A 17,581-nucleotide genomic window follows, 5' to 3' on the forward strand; every position below is an offset into this window, starting at 1 on the left:
GGGATGGCTTTCAGTTTTTCACTGTTAAGTATGATGTTGGCTGTGGTTTGTCGTATATGGCCTTTATTATGTTGAGGTACTTTCCTTATACACCCATTTTATTGAGAGTTTTTATCATAAATGGATGTTGGAGCTTGTCAAATGTTTTCTCTGCATCTATTGAGATGATCATGTGATTTTTATTCCTTATTTTTTTAATGTGGTGTATCACATTGATTGGTTTGCAGATGTTGAACCACCCCTGCATCCCTGGTATAAATCCCACTTGATCCTGGTGCATGATCCTTTTAATGTGTTGCTGTATTCAGTTTGCCAATATTTTGTTGAGGATTTTTGCATCTATGTTCATCATCAATATTGGCCTGTAATTTTCCTTCTTTGTGTTGGCCTTGTCTGGTTTTGGTATCAAGGTAATGTTGACCTCATAGAATGAGTTAGGAAGTGGTCCATCCACTTCAATTTTTTGGAATAGTTTGAGAAGGATAGGTATTAAATCTTCTCTGAATGTTTGGTAAAATTCTCCAGAGAAGCCATCGGGTCCTGGAGTTTTGTTTTGGGGGAGGTTTTTGATTACTCTTTCAATCTCTTTACTTGTGATTGGTCTGTTCAGATTCTCCATTTCTTCTTGATTCAGTTTTGAGAGGTTGTATGAGTCTAAGAATTTATCCATTTCTTCTAGGTTATCCAATTTGTTGGCATATAGTTTCTCATAGTATTGTCTTATAATCGTTTGTATTTCTGTGGTATCCATTGCAATTTCTCCTTTTTCATTTCTAATTTTATTTATTTATGCCTTCTCTCTTTTTTTCTTGGTGAGTCTGGCTAAGAGTTTGTCAATTTTGTTTATCTTCTCAAAGAACCATCTCTTAGCTTCATTGAGACTTTCTGCTTTTTTTTAGCCTCTATTTCATTTATTTCTGCTCTAATTTTTATTATTTCCCTCCTTCTGCTGACTTTGGGCTTTGTTTTTCCTTTTCTAGTTCTGTACGGTGTAGTTTAAGATTATTTATTTGAGATTTTTCTTGTTTGCTGAGGTGGGCCTATATTGCTATAAATTTCCCTCTTAGAACCACTTTTGCTGCATTCCATAAAAGTTGGTATGCTGTATTTTCATTTTCATTTGTCTCCAGGTATTTTTTGATTTCTCCTTTGATTTCTTCATTGATCCAATGGTTGTTCAGTAGCATGTTGTTTAGTCTCCACATATTTGTAATTTTCCCAGATTTTTTCTTATAGTTGATTTCTAGTTTCATAGCACTGTGTTTGGAAACGATTTTTGATATGATTTCAATGTTCTTAAATGTATTGGGGCTTGCCTTGTTTCCCAACCTATGGTCTATCTTTGAGAATGTTCCATATACACTTGAGAAGAATGTATATTCTGCTGTTTTGGGGTGGAATGTTCTATACATGTCTGTTAAGTCCATCTAATCTAGCGTTTCATTTAAGGCTGCTGTTTCCTTGTTGACTTTCTGTCTGGCTGATCTAACCATTGATGAAACTGGGGCATTGAGGTCCCCTACTATTATTGTGCTACTGTCAATTTCTCCGTTTAGGTCGATTAGTAGTTGCTTATATACTTTGGTGCTCCTATATTAGGTGCATATATATTTATAAGTGTTATGTCCTCTTGGTGGAGTGTCCCTTTTATCATTACATACTGCCCCTCTTTGTCTCTCATTGTCTTTTTTAACTTGAAGTCTGCTTTGTCTGATATAAGTATGGCAACACCTGCCTCCCTCTGCTTGCCATTTGCTTGAAGTATCATTTTCCATCCCTTTACTCTGAGCCTATGTTTGTCTCCAGAGCTAAAATGTGTTTCATGAAGGCAGTGTGTTGTTGGGTCTTGTTTTTTAATCCATCCAACTACTCTGTGTCTTTTGATTGGAGAATTCAATCCATTTACATTTAGAGTGAATATTGATATATGAGGGCTTAATACTGCCATTTTATCTCTTGTTTTCTGGTTGTTCTATATTTCCATTGTTTCTCTTCCCTCATATTTCTGACCACCATTTTAGTTTGGTGGTTTTCTGTGGTGATTTTCTCTTTACTTATGAATTGTGGCTGTGCTCTGATTTTTTGTTTAGTGATTACTGTGAGAATTGTATAAGAGATCTCGTAGATGAGATAGTCCATTTTCTGACAGCCTCTTATCTCCATTAGCCTAAGTAGGTTCCATCCCTCTCTTCTTCCCCTTCTGAGTTACTGTTGTCACAAATTATTCTTTTTTGTGTTGTGAGTTTGTAACTAAATTGAAGTATTTTTAATTATTTTTGATACTTTCCTTAACTTTATCTTTTATGTTATAATTAAGTGTTTGCTAACCTGTTCTGATAGACAGCTGCAATTTTCTGATTTTGTCTGTCTATTTATCTTCTCGCTCAAAGCTTTGTAAATCTTTGCCTTTTTTTTTGTCAGGTAGGAAGGCTTCCTTCATCATTTCTTCTAAGGGAGGTATAGTGGTGATGAACTTGCTCAGCTTCTGTTTATCTGGGAAAACTTTTATTTATCCATCATATCTGAAGGATAGTTTTGCTGGGTAGAGTATCCTTGGCTGAAAATTTTTGTCTTTCAGTATTTTGAATATATCATTCCATTCTCTCCTAGCCTGTAAGGTTTCTGCTGAGAAATCCATTGAAAGCCTGATAAGGATTCCTTTGGAGATTATTTTCTTCTGCATTTCTACCCTTAATATTTTTTCTTTGTCATAGACTTTTGTCATTTTTAATATTATATGCCTTGGAGAAGGTCTTTTTGCATTGATGTACTTAGGAGTTCCAGTGGCTTCATGTACTTGTAAGTCCAGTTACTTCCCCAGGTTTGGGAAGTTTTCAGCTATTATTTCTTTGAACAAGTTCTCTGCTCCTTTCTCCTTCTCTTCTCCCTCTGGAATACCTATAATCCTTATGTTGCTTTTCCTAATTGAGTTGGATATTTCTCAAATCATTTCTTCATTTTTTAAAACTCTTAGTTCTCTCTCCTCCTCCACCTGAAGTATTTTTATATTTCTATCCTCTAAATCACCAATTCTGTCCTCCATAATGTCACCTCTATTTTTTATTGTTTTTAGATTATTTTTTATCTCATTGTGTTCTTCATATCTAGAATTTCTGCTTGGTTTTGTGTGTGTGTGTGTGCGTGTGTGTGTGTGTGTGTGTGTGTTTTAGAGCTTCCATATCCTTGATGAAGTATTCCTTCTGTCATTAATTTTATTCCTGAGCTCATTGAACTGTCTTTATCAGTTTTCTTGTAACTCATCAAGTTTCTTTATGATAACTATGTTGAATTCTCTGTGATTTAGATTGCAAATTTCTGTGAGTTTGGGATTGGTTTCTGGAGACTTGTCATTTTTCTCCTGCTCTGAAATGTTGGTGTAGTTCTTCATGGTGTTTGATGAATTGATCCTTTGCCAGTGCATTTGTGGTAGTATCAGGTCACAAATTCCACCTGCCACCACTGGGTGGGAGCAGGAGCTATATTTTCTGATCCCACCCCATCTGAAGTTGTGCAGGTAAGGCTGCTCTGCATTTGCAGGGGCTGGCCACAGCCACTCTGCAGGTTGCTCTCACGTGGGCAGGGCCTCTGTGCTGGGAGGAAGGTGGGCCCCCTGTGCTCAGCAGGAGACCAGCTGAGCTGCTGCACACTAGGTGGGAGGGGCACCCACACAAGGGCGAGCTGCCACTCAGTGGGATTTGTGGGCTGCTGTGCTTTACAGGGGTGAGGGACACCTTCTTCCCTGTGCTGCACTCAAGGGTGGGCACCTTCACAGGGGCTGAGCCACCACCACTTGTTATAGAGCATTCTCACCAGCAGGGCCATTGCAGCACAATGGGCACTCCTGTGGGCCAGACTACAACTCCAAATGTGTTCACGCTGGCCAGGCTACCCCCACCTCCTCTTACAGTCAAGCAGGCCACTGTGTGATGATTCATGACCTGGCTCACTACTGTCAGGGAGGGGGAGGGTTGCACTCACCTAGTTCCACTTCTCCTGAGGATCCAGTCTACCCACCTTCAGATGCACAGCTGCACGGATCTCTCAGACGTCCTGTTGTGCTGTGCAGGGAATCCTCTGCAGGTTAATGGCTATCCATCTAGTTGTAACTTAGGAGGGAGAGACAAAGGGAACAACTCACTCCACCATTATGCTGATGTCACTCCAACGTTTTGTTTTTTGTTAGTTTGTTTTTTTAGTGTCATTTTATTTTGAAACTTTTGACACATCTTTGCATCATTTTCTGAGACTGGTGTCAGCCTTGACCCAGGACACTCTCTCCCCTCTACTCCAGGAGTGCAGGGATTGAATTCCATCTCCTCTGTTCACAACACTACCTACACAGTGTCTAGAAAGGGCCTGGCACATTGTGGCTGCTCTATATTTATTGAATAGATGAATGGATAAGTGAAAGGACGGCAGTTAAAATTTCAAACACTTTGCATATTGCTAGTTTTGAAACTTACTTTATCCAAAAAGAGCACGTTTGAGAAGTAATTAATAAGCTATAGACATATTTTGACTTCAGAGAAGAAGGAAGGGTATTAAGAAGAAGCAGATTAAAAGTGCAAGACCTGAATACTTGAGAGTTTCAAGTCTGCAGTTGGAGTGAAGAGATTTTGATAGAGGCAGGGAAGTGATGAATTATTTATTGAATCCCTGTAGTCTGGGGCTTCTTTAGAAGATAATGCCTGTTCACTGTTCTCATGACTGTATAGCTTCCTTCCCAGGAAGAAGAAAATATAGACAGAAAGTGGTTACTTTGAATATTTTTATATGTTAAGACTAAGAAATTTGGAAGATGCCTCTTTGACTATACATTTATGTTTTGTGGTGGAAACATTCCAAAATGAGAGTGAATAGTTCATCTGTATTAACACTCTGTATATATCTAATTAGTGGACCTTTGACCCCAATGTCATTGGGAAAATACAAATCTGGTTATCCTGAGGTTATGAAAAAATGCTTCAAGTAATAGTCCATCCTTCAGCTATGTCTGCCCACAGATGGCACGATACACTTTTCTTAGAATAAAAACCCCATCTCCTTCCACTCACATATCCACTTCACCTCTCTTTAAAGGTAGGTGAGTTTTATTTTTGGTAATAAGCTACACTATGACAAGAGCACAAATGGAAGGGCAAGAACATAGTGAGTGCTTCATTTAGGATTCAAGGAGGAGTCCTAGCCAGGCTGTTCATAATTGGGAGAATTAATGAAGATAAAATATGTAGATCCTGTCAAATGGACCATGCCATGCTTAGCGCTTAATTCTAAGGTCACATTGGTCCAGAAAGAATATGAATCAAACTCCAGTAAAAAATAGAAATGATTGTCTTTGTAACCCAACTTGTTCTAAAACTCAAGAAACATCCAGTTAGCTATCATAGTAGAATCATTAGGTACTTGGAAAATTATGTAACTGCTGCTGCTGAAGTTATATAAGCATCATGCTAAAAATGTTCCCATTATTTTGGAGAGCCACTTAATAACATAAAGAAGCCAATTAAGAGTGTTTAGCATAATTCCTCTTGAAAAACCACTATTTGAAAACACCTTTACATTAATTGCCTAAGTTAAGAAATTCCAGCTATTATAAATGGTAGTCCTCAACTTGGGAACACGTTAGAATCACATGGTAGCTGTTTTTTTTCCAGATTTCTGAGTTATAATTGACAAAATTGTAAGATATTTAAAGTGCATAACCTGATGATTTGATGAACAAATATAGATGTGAAAGGATTCCCTCCATCGAGTTAATTAACACATCCATCACCTCACATATTTACCCTTTTTTTATGAGAACATTTAAGTTGTATTCTTTTAGCAAATTTCAATTATACAATAGTGTCATCAACTATAGTCACCATGTTACATTAGATCCTCAGAACTTATTCGTCTTATAACTGAAAGTTTGTACGCTTTTACCAACCTCTCCCTATTTGCCCCACCCTCCTGCCCAAAGCAACCACTTTTCTTCTCTCTATTTCTGAGTTTGACCTTTTTTTTTAATTTTTAGATTCCATATATAAGTGATACCATGTAGAATTTGTCTTTGTCTGGCTTATTTCACTTAGCATAATGCCCTCCAGTTTCATCTATGTTGTTGCAAATGGCAAGATTTCTTTCTTTTTTATGGCTGAATAATATTCCATTGTATATATATTCCACAACTTCTTTATCCATTCATCCATCAACGGACACTTAGATTGCTTCCATGTCTTGGCTATTGTAAATAATGCTGTAATGAACATGAGAGTACAGATATCTCTTCAACATAATCGTTCTGTTTCCTTTTGATATATATCCAGAGTGAGATTGCTAGATCCCATGGTAGTTCTATTTTTAATTTTTTGAGGAACCCCAATATTGTTTTCCATAGTGACTGTACCAATTTACATTTCCACAAACAGGGCACAAGAGTTCTCTTTTCCCCACGTCCTCGCCAATGCTTGTTAATTCTTGTCTTTTTGATAATAGACTTCCTAACAGGTGTACAGTGACATCTTGCTGTGGTTTTGATTTGCAATTCTGTGATGAGTAGGGATGTTGACCACTTTATCGTGTACCTGTCACCCATCAGTATATCTTCTCTAGAGAACTGTCTATTCAGATTCTCTGTTCATTTTTAATCAAATTTTTTTCCATTGAGTTGTATGAGTTCTTTATATATTTTGTATATTAACCCCTTATTGGATATATAGTGTGCAAATATTTTCTCCCATTCAGTAAGTTGCCTTTTCATTTTATTGATGGTTTCCTTTGCTGTGCAGCAGTTTTTTAGTTTGATGTAGCCCCACTTGTTTATTTTTGCTTTTGTTGCCCTTGCTTTGGGTGTCAAATATAAAAAATCATCAACAAGACCAAAGTCAAGAAGCTTACCCTGCTATGTTTTCTTCTAGGAATTTTATGTTTCCAGGTCTTATATTCAAGTCTTCAATTCATTTTGAGAAATTTTTGTGTATGGTATAATGGGGTAGTCCACTTTCATTATTTTGCACGTGGCCGTCCAGTTTTCTCTACACCATTTATTGAAGAGACTGTCCTTTCCCCATTGTATATTCTTGGCTTCTTTGTCATAAATTAATTGACCATATATTTGCATGGGTTTATTTCTGGGCTCCCTATTTGTTCCATTGATCTATGGGTCTGTTTTTTATGCCAATACCATACTGTTTTGATTACTATAGCTTTGCAATATAGTTTGAAATCAAGAAATGTGGTGCCTACAGCTTTTTTTTTCTTTCTCAAGATTGCCTTGGCTATTCAGGGTCCTTTGTGGTTCCATACAAAGTTTAGGATTATTTGTTCTATTTCTGTGAAATATGCCATTGAAATTTTGGTAGAGATTTCATTGGATCTGTAGATTGTTTTGGGTAGTATGGACATTTTAACAATCTTAATTCTCCTAATTCATAAGCACAGAATATCTTTCCATTTATTTGTGTCTTTTTCAATTTCTTTCATCAATGTCTTATAGTTTTCAGTGTACAGGTCTTTCACCTCCTTGGTTTAACTTAAACCTAGATATTTTATTCATTTTGATACAATTGTAAATGGGACTATTTTCTTAATTTCTCTTTCTGATAGTTCATTGTTAGTGTATACAGATACAGCTGATTTTTCTATATTGATTTTGCATCCTGCAACTTTACTGAGTTTGTTTAATTCTAACAATTTTTGGTGTAGTCTTTAGGGTTTTCTATATATAATATCATGTCCTCTGCAAATAGTGACAGTTTTACTTCTTTCTTTCCAATTTGGATGACTTTTATTTCTTTTTCTTACCTAATTGCTCTGGCTAGAACTTCTACTACTATGCTGAATAAAAGTGGCAAGGGTGGGCATCCTTGTATTGTTCCTGATCTTAGAGGAAAAGTTTTCAACTCTTCACCATTGACTATGATGTAGGTCATTGGCTTGTCATATATGGCCTTTATTATGTTGAGGTACATTCCCTCTAAATCCCCTTTGTTGAGAGTTTTTTGCATATATGGATGTTGAATTTTGTCAAATGCTTTTTCTGCACCTATTGAGATGACCATATGATTTTTCTCCTTCATTTTGTTAATTTATTGTATCACCTTGGTTGATTTGTGGATGTCGAGCCATCCTTGCATCCCTGGAATAAATCCCAGTTGATTGTGGTGTATGATCCTTTTGGTTTGCTAATATTTTGTTGAGAACTTTTGCATCCATATTCATCAAGGATATTGGCTTGCAGTTTTCTTTTCTTGTAGCGCCTTTGTCTGGCTTTGGAATCAGGGTAATAATGGCCTTGTAAAACAAGTTTGGAAGTGTTCCCTCACCTTCTAGTTTTTGGAAGAGTTTGAGAAGGATTGGTATTAATTCTTCATTAAATGTTTAGTATAATTCACCAGTGAAGCCATTTGGTCCTGGACTTTTCTTTGTTGGGAGGTTTTTGATTACTGATTCAATTGTTTTACTAGTAATTGGTCTGTTCATATTTTCTATTTTTCATGATTCAATCTTTGTACGTTGTATATTTCCAAGAATTTCTCTATTTCTTCTAGGCTATCCAATTTGCTGGTAGATAATTGTTCACAGTAGTCTCTTATGATCTTTTCTGTTCGTATAATATCAGTTGTAATGTCACCTCTTTCATTTAGAATGTTCTTCATTTGAGTCCCCTCTCTGTTCTTGGTCAGTCTAACTAAAGGTTTGTCTATTTTGTTTGTCTTTTCAAAAAACCAGCCCTTGGTTTCATTGGTCTTTTCTATTTTCTTTTTAGTCTCTATTTCATTTATTTCCCACTCTGATCTTTATTTCCTTCCTTCTGCTAAATTTAGGCTTAGTTTATTCTTCTTTGTCTTTATTTCTTGAGGTATAAAATTGGGTTGTTTATTTGAGATCTTTCTTTTTCTTAATGTAAGCATTTATTACTATAAACTTCTCTCTTAGAACTACTTTTGCTTCATTTCATAAGTTTTGATATGCTGCATTCTCATTTTCATTTGTCTCAAGATATTTTTTTTTTTTTATCTTTTGATTTCTTCTTTGACCCATCGGTTGTTCAGAAGCATACTGTTTAGTCTCTTCGTATTTGTGAATTTTCCAGTGTTCTTCTTGTAATTAATTCTAGTGATCAGAAAAGATGCTTGATATTCAATCTTTTCAAATTTATTGAGTTTTTTTTTTGTGGCCTAACTTATGATCTATCCTGGAGAATGTTCCATATACTTGAAAAGAATGTGTATTCTGTTGTTGTTGGATGTAAATATCTATTAGGTATATTTGGCTAACATTTAGTTTAAGTCCAATATTTTCTTATCGATTTTCTGTCTGGAAGATCTATCCTTTGATGAAAATGGGGTATTAAACTCCCTTACTATTATTATATTGCTGTCTATTCCTTCCTTGAGATCTGTTAATATTTGCTTTATATATTTAGGTGCTTTATGTTAGCTGCATAAATATTTACTGTTATATTTTCCTGATTATTTGAACCCCTTATCAATATATGATGACCTTCTTTGTCTCCTGTTATAGTCTTTGGCTTAAAATCTGTTTTGTCTGACATAAATTTAGCTACTCTGCTTTCTTTTGATTCCCATTTGCATGGAATATCTTTTCCCATCCCTTCACTCTCAGTGTATTTGTATCCTTAAAGCTGAAGTGAGGTTTTTGTAGGCAGCATATAGTTGGGTCTTGATTTTTTTATCCATTGAGCCACCTTATGTCTTCTGATTTGAGAATTTAGTCCATTTACAGTTAACATAATTTATAGAAATGGACTTGCTATTCTCATTTTGTAAATTGTTTTCTAGTTGTTTTGTAATTGCTTTGTTCTTTTGTTCCTCTCTTGCTCTCTTCTTTTATGACTTGATGATTTTCTGTAGTGTTATTCTTTGATTCCTTTGTGTATCTACTATAGGTTTTTGCTTTTTGGTTATCACGAGACTTGTATAAACCATCTTATAATAGTCTATTTTAAACCAATAACAACATTACTTTGAAGGCATAAAACAGCTCTGCATTTTTACATCCCCCACCCACATTATATGTTTATGATGTCACAATTTCCATATTTTATGTTGTGTATCCATTAACAAGTTATTGTAGTTACAATTATTTTTAGTACTTTTATCTTTTTGTGTGTGTGTGAGGAAGATTAGCCCTGAGCTAACATCCAATGCCAATCTTCCTCTTTTTTGCTGAGGAAGATAGGCCCTGGGCTAACATCCATGCCCATCTTCCTCTACTTTATATGGGACACCGCCACAGCATGGCTTAACAAGTGGTGTGTCAGTGCACGCCTGGGATCCGAACCTGTGAACCCCAGCTTGCCAAAGTGTAGTGTGCGCACTTAACTGCTATGCCACCAGGCTGGCCCCAATACTTTTATCTTTTAATCTTCATACTAGAGTAATAAGTGATTTACCCACCACCATTATAACCTTACAAGTATTTTGAATTGAACTATGTATTTACTTTTACCAGTGAGTTTTATACTTTCTTAGATTTTTCTGTTACTAATTAGCATCCCTTTGTTTCAGCTGAAAGAACTCCCTTTAATACTTCTTGTAAGGCTGATCCAGGATGATAAACTTCTTCAGCTTTTATTTGTCTGGAAAACTCCTTATCTGAAGGACAGCTTTGCTAGGTAGAGTATTCCTGGTTGGCAGGATTTTTTTTTTCAGCACTTTGAATATATTATGCCATTGCCTTCTGGCCTACAAAGTTTCTGCTGAAAAATCCACTGATAGTCTTATGGGGGTTCCCTTTTACATAATACGTTGCTTTTCTCATGTTGCTTTTAAGATTCTCTCTGTATCTTTAACTTTTGACATTTTAATTATAATGTGTCTTGGATGGATCTCTTTGAATTCATCTTATTTGGAACTCTCTGGGATTCCTGGATCTGTATGCGTGTTTCTTTCTCCAAGCTAGAGAAGTTTTGTCATTATTTCTTTAAATAAGCTTTCTGCACATTTATCCTTCTCCTTTTTCTTTTTCTTCCCCTATAATTCATATATTGGTCCTCTTAATGGTGTCTCATAGTCCCTTAAGCTGTCTTTACTCTTTATCATTCTTTTTCCTATTTGTTCCTCTTACTGGATGAACTCCATTGCCCTGTCTTCAAGTTCACTGATCCTTTCTCCTGCTTGATTTAATCTGCTGTTGTATCCCTCTACTGAATTTTTCAGTTCAATTACTGTATTATTCTGCTCTATGATTTCTATTTGGCACTTTTTTGTATTTTCCCTCTCTTGAAATTCTCATTTTGTTCATGCATCGCTCTTCTGACCTCAGTGAGCATCTTTATGACCATTATTTTGAACTCTATCAGATAAATCACTTATCTCTGTTTCATTAAGATTTTTTTCTAGAGATTTATCTTGTTCTTTTGTTTGGAACATATTCTTCTCTTTCTTAATTTTCCTTGATTCTCCATGTTGATTTCTGCACATTAGACTGAAAAAAAACAACAACAAAAACAAAAAACCTCTCCTTGTCTTGACAGAGTTGTCTTGTGTAGGAGATGAACCTCCTCTATCAGCCTGGCCCCAGCTCCTGGTTGTCTCTCAAATCTTCACAATTGTCCAAGCTGACTGCTTTGTTCTTAGTGGTTCCCAGTAGCTGAGGGTATACCAGGAACTGTCAGTGTCCCAAAGTGGGGGATCTCAGTCAACACTTAGATGCAGGTTTATTAGAAGGCAGACCCTCAAGCAGCAACTGGGAAGTAGGTACTTAAGCCACTTCCAGGGAGAAACTAGGAGACAGGTATTTTTGCCTTCTTTTTCTGCTCTGGGACCATGTGCATAGCTGCAGGAGGGTGTTCCTCTGCCCTTTAAGAACCACTTCTTTGTTTGCTACTGTCCTGTGAGACTCATGAATGCAAGCCCTGTTAGCTGTCAGAGCCAGGAGATCTGGGGGCCCATCCTTTGGGCACAGCACAAAAACTGGGGCACAGATGTTTGTACAAGTTCCTTTGATGGTGATTCTGGCAACTTTGAGTGGGCTATAGGGAGATGGCAGGGGAAGTGTCACCAGTTTCTCCAGTCTCCAGGGAATGCAGCTAGCCTTTAGATGTGTGTTAAAGTAAAAGCCTGACCCTCAGGCAGCAGCTTTCAACATATGCAGACAGACTCCTTGCAGAGAACAGTAGGGAGATGGGTGATTTTGCCTGCTTCATCTACACTGAGCCCAGAGAGGATAGCACAGCAAGGGCTCTGTTAACAACTGCTCCTTTCTTTGCTATAGTCTTGTGGATCTGGTGGACACAAGTCTCATTGGCTTTCAGAACTAGGTGTTTTGTGGGCCTGTCCTCAGGTGAGAATCTTAAAATTTGGGGCACCAGATGTGTAGTCCAAACGCTTCCCTCCTCAGGGAAAAGCTGGGTGCTGGGAGTTTCTTCCCAATTATATGGCACTGTGCCATGGGTGGGGTTTATAGCAAGAATGTGTCTCAGCCTTTCCTACCTGTTTCAATGTGGGTATTTTCTCATTCACCTGATGTGTAAGCTAGTTTCTGGATTTCTTTCAGAGGTAACTGCTCTCTGTGTAGCTGCACATTCAGCATGTCCATGGGAGGAGGGGAGTTCAAGAGCCTCCTATGTCACCATCTGGTCAACCTTCACCTGGTAGCTTTTCAAAAAGTATCAATGACTAGGGGCCCGCCCAGTGGCATAGTGGTTAAGTTCATGCAGTCCGCTTTAACGGTCCAGGGTTCACAGATTTGGATCCCATGTGCAGACCTATGCACGTCTCATCAAGCCATGCTGTGGCAGGCATCCCACATACAAAGTAGAAGATGGGCACAGATGTTAGCCCAGGGCCAATCTTCCTCAGCAAAAAGAGGAAGATTGGCAAGAGATGCTAACTTCGGGCTAGGCTTCCGCACAAAAAAAAAAAAAATACCAATGACTGGGCCTCAACCCCAGATTCTCATTTAATTGGCCTGGGGTAGGGTCTTGGCATTGGTTATTGTAAAGCTGCCCCAAATGGTTCTTATGTGCCATCAGGTTTGAGGCTCACTCTCTGGATGTTCCTGTATCTCATCCTCGACTGTTTTGACCCAAATCTTCCTGGATGTCTAAACTCTAATTAGGACTTCCCATCAAGTCAAAGGAATGGAGTTGCTTAGTAGGCCCCACATTATTTCTGAGGTTCCACTTAACTAACATTTAGACTGAAATGTTACCATGTGTCTATGCATTAGGAGAACATGATTTTAGATTCCTTTCCACATCAGTTGTTAGAAAGATGAACAAATAGCATATCAGGCATCTTCAAAACCCACTTCTCACCTTAGATGAAGCCTGAGGCTTGTTAGCATCAGAATTTTCAGCCCCTGAAACAAAGATATAACTCTTGTTGGCAGTAATCCTGACAGCCTCGGAGAATTTAAGAATTTCCGCAAGAGCAATAAATAGCTATTAAATAGTCCTATAAAACATGAACTATAACTAGATAAATATACTCCCAATGATTCAAATTTCTCAAAAACATGAATTATTTTGTTGCTAAATGAGCCAAACTATGCCTCACATATAGCAGACACAAATTAAACATTTTAAAACCTAATTAATAAATACTGATATTGCTCATAAATAAAAGGTGTTGATAAAATTTCAAAATCTTCTTTGGATAAGAAGATTAGCATGGATTTCAGGGCTAAATGAACATTTCCTCCAATAATTATAGTATAATTACTGGCTTTACTGTACTAATTTAAGGACAGTAATTTTGAAAACCTTCATTTCATTAAATTTACTGTCTTAATTACACTCAACCTGGGACAGATGATAACCTGTCAGTCCTGGAAGAACTGGTAAGAAAAAGTATCCAACCATTCTAGAGTTACAAGAAAAAATAAACTATTCCATAAAACCTATCCTTTTCTCCAGGTCACTTGTTTACTGCTAGATTTTTTTCCCTTGAATGAATAAACATATACTGAGCATCAACTGTGTGCCAGGCATCAAGCTGGATGCTGTTTAGGATATCGGCTAGTGATTGAGTCAGACAGAGCTTGAATCCAATTTCTGATAGTTTTTAGTGACATAGAACAAGCTATTCAATTTCTCTTACTCTCAAGTTCCTCATCTGCAAAATGAGGAATAATTTATAGGGATGTGAATGAGAGACTATAGGTGATGCACCTGGCTGAAATAATGATATCACTGGATTCTCACAACTCTGGGTTAGGTGGTACCATCTGTTTGCAAATGTGTGCTCAAAGGTACTGAGAGGTTCTGACCTGGATATTTTCTCCTTTGAGATGCGCTCCTTACACAAATTTTATTTCCATTGTATATCCTTCTAATTTATCTTCTGGTAATACTGCTTGTGTATCTTCTAGAAATGGGGAAACTATATCTCTACAAAGTCAAAAAGCTACTAGCTCTGGTGTTTTGGCAACATGAAGAATCTGGGAGTACTGAAGACAAACTCAGTGGACAATACAATGTATGCACCTATAGTTTTACATAGTATGAGTGAGTACATCGTATCATCATTTGCTTTTGAATGGCGAATCCTTTTAATCAGGTGGACTGCCTTTAAAACTTGCTCACTGCCTACATCGCATTTCCTCATATCAGAAGAGGAAATATGTGACAATATCATTAAGCACACACTAGAAAACTGTGTGAGGTAACTCACTGACTGGTATACTTTCATTGGTGTTCCTCTTAAGAGTCCATGATTTGGTGTCAAACCAAACATGAACACACTTTATTGGAATATACTAAACAAAGCAGGTACTTAAAAGTTGGTGTTCTAAAAACAAAAACAGTTCCTCAAAATACCAAGGGACCAGTCTCCTGTATTTTTGGGGTTAGTTGACATTCCTTTAGAGAAGCAGTAGCCTTTAACAGATTCTCCCCAATTAGTTGTCCTTATTTCTATTTTTAGACTCTGTGACTCCTGAGCAAAGCAAGTTCTGGGCAAAACTTCTTTAAGAAACTTGCCAAAACAGCTCATGCTCAGCCCTTCCTGGGATTTCCTGACATGTGAATGCCCCAGCCAGACCCAGAAATGCAGGTTAATCTATTACCATTACACAATTAGATCTAAGCAGCAAAATCAGGTATGCAACCCAAGGCGAGAAGCACTGCTCTTCAGCTAGTCTTCCCAACAGTGCAGATTTGACTAATGTCCAAGTCATGTCCATGTATCTCTCTGCTGGCAATTTATTCCTAACATCTTTCAAGTCACTGGTTATTCAAAAAGTAAACTGAAGTAAACATAGCATATGGCTACACTCTCACTTTCCACTTGGAAAGTGTGACTCCTTAGGTGACTTCTGAGCATCTTCCATGCACCAGGTACTTAATCTGTGCCTGGGATAAGACAGAAACAGTCCCTGCACTCTTGGAGATTATGATAGAAATGGGTTGCCTGGATTTGCTAGAGGATGGGGATGTCTACCAGTCAGTATTTTTGGTTACACATTTTGACAAAAGAAATTTATTGGCAGGATCATAGGGAGGCAATGGAATCAATGGGAAGCTAGAGAACCAGATCCGATAACTGGTACCCTAGGGAAGGTCACGTGGTAGAGACATCACCTCCAATCCCACAAGACAGCTTCAAAAAAGATTCAAAATCTAGGGAGAGAAAAATCGGGCAGAGAACTCAAGATGGCAGCGTAAGCAGACTCTGAACTCACCTCCTCCCGTGGACACAGCCAATTTACAACTACTCGTGGAAAAATTACCCCTGAGACCGAACTGAAAACTGGATAAGAGAAACTCCTGATACAACAGACAATCCTGAGGTAGAAGAGGCAGAAACTCCCTTCTGGAGAGGAAAAACGCTGCCTTCACAAGCCGCCAGCTTCACGGCCACCGGGAGCAGCTCACAGGTCCGCAGCCTCCCTGGAGGTGCGGGGCCCTGAGCAGGGGAGCGCCCCCGCTGTGGGCATTTTGTGGACCCAGCACAATCGAGAAGAGTGGCATAATATTTGACTGTGCCTGCTACTAAAACATGGGGGAGTACCCCCAGAAAACCCAGTTCACAAAGAAACTAAAACCGGTTCTTAAAGGGCCCACGCGCAAACTCACCCATTTCAGAAAGCATCCTAAAATCACCAGAAAGAAAGGTGTACAGTGCTGTGGTGAAGAGAGACTCACCTAATAGGCCCTGAGTGCATCTCGGTGAGGGGTGAGACCTCTCCAGGGACTGGGACATTGGCGGCGGCGATTGTTGTGGCCTGGTGTGGGCATGCTGACACAGACGCCATTGGAGTTCTCCCTGAGGCCTGCTAGACCAGGGTCTGCCCCACCCGCTAGAGCACTGATTTAATCCAGCTCAGCCAGGACAGGCAGCCCACCCTAGAGACTCGCCCCACCCAACAACAAGCCCTCAGGCAACTCCTGGGCCTGCATAGATTGGTGACTGGATTCTCTGCAGCCTGGCAACTGAGCCGACTTCAGCAGGGCAGGGTGTCCACAAGGAGTGGGTGGAGAGTGTGGGGCGGTGGCGGAGTGCGTGGGGCTCCCGCCATGGAGAGACTGGGTCCGCTTGGGGAGGTCGGGGTGCGCACACGGGGCAGGACTGTGTTGACTGTGTGTGTGGACCTGTGGGTGGCAGGGCTTGTCAGCTACAGAAGACTTGTGCTTCTCAAAGACCCACATAGGGGGTTTGCCCCACCTTCCAAAGCCTGAAACAATTGGGTGCTCCTGTGCCTGAGGCCAGCCCCACCCAGCTGCAATGCTCAGAGAGCTAACAAGAGACCTAATAGGCCAGAGGCTTACAGCAATTATAAGGCCCCGAGCCTAACAACCTGCCACGCTGGGGGCCTACTCACTTAAAAGAAATACTGCAACACAAATGTGGTATTAGAACTTGCAGCCAACTGTGCTGGGGCTTCCCACACCTGATAAAAAGACTGAAGGGCCCACAACAACTACAAGCAGCTGAGCATTACAACAGCTGGCCAGGAGCATAACTCAGCCTCCCTGGGCGCCTACAGGGAGAGCAAACAGGCCACAACAGAAGGACACACGTAGGCCACATAGGGGTCACCCCTGGAACATTGAGAACTGAGGGAAGCACACTGGAAGTCTCCTAAGGCATCACTTATATAAGGTCACCTATCCAAGAGCAGGAGACGTAGCTGACCTACCTAATACGTAGACACAAGCACAGGGAAAGAGGCAAAATGAGGAGGCAAAAGAATACATTCCAAGTAAGGGAACAGGACAAAACCCAGAAAAGGAACTAAGTGAAACAGAAATGAGCAACCTACCTGACAGAGAGTTAAAACTAAGAGTGTTAAGGATGCTTACTGATCTGGGGAGAAGAATAGATGAACTCAGTGAGAATGTCAACAAAGAAATGGAAGATATAAAAAAGATATAAAAGAAGAATACAATACTAGAAATGAAAAATTCATTAGAGGGACTCAAAAGCAGAGTAGAGGATACAGAAGAACAGATCTGTGAGCTGGAAGAAAGACTAGAAGAAATTACCCAAGGTGAACAGGTAAAAGAGAAAAGAATTAAAAAGAGTGAGGACAGTCTAAGGGACCTCTGGGACAACATCAAGCACACTAACATCTGTGTTATAGGTGTCCCGGAAGGAGAAGAGCGAGACAAGGGGGCAGAGAATCTATT

The 17,581-nt window shown here is 38.9% G+C and overlaps 1 long non-coding RNA gene across 4 annotated transcripts in view; it reads right to left on the reverse strand.

Moving 5' to 3' along the window:
• The window catches only part of LOC147917563 (uncharacterized), a 405,125-nt gene extending 388,883 nt beyond the window's left edge, over positions 1-16,242 (reverse strand). For 3 of the 4 annotated variants that reach the window (XR_015550660.1, XR_015550653.1, XR_015550654.1), the window contains exons 1-2: positions 16,097-16,242; positions 13,268-13,311 (exon numbers count right to left, since the gene is read on the reverse strand). This is a non-coding gene — a long non-coding RNA (uncharacterized LOC147917563). Of the gene's footprint in view, positions 1-3,978; positions 4,107-13,267; positions 13,312-16,096 lie in introns of all 4 variants that reach the window. The other variant, XR_015550658.1, reaches the window with a different exon arrangement.
• Positions 16,243-17,581: the final 1,339 nt, after the last annotated feature.

Source organism: Ceratotherium simum, chromosome 3 (assembly GCF_057802395.1).
Source record: "Ceratotherium simum simum isolate JZ-2026a chromosome 3, ASM5780239v1, whole genome shotgun sequence".
Classification (NCBI taxonomy): Eukaryota; Metazoa; Chordata; class Mammalia; order Perissodactyla; family Rhinocerotidae; genus Ceratotherium; species Ceratotherium simum.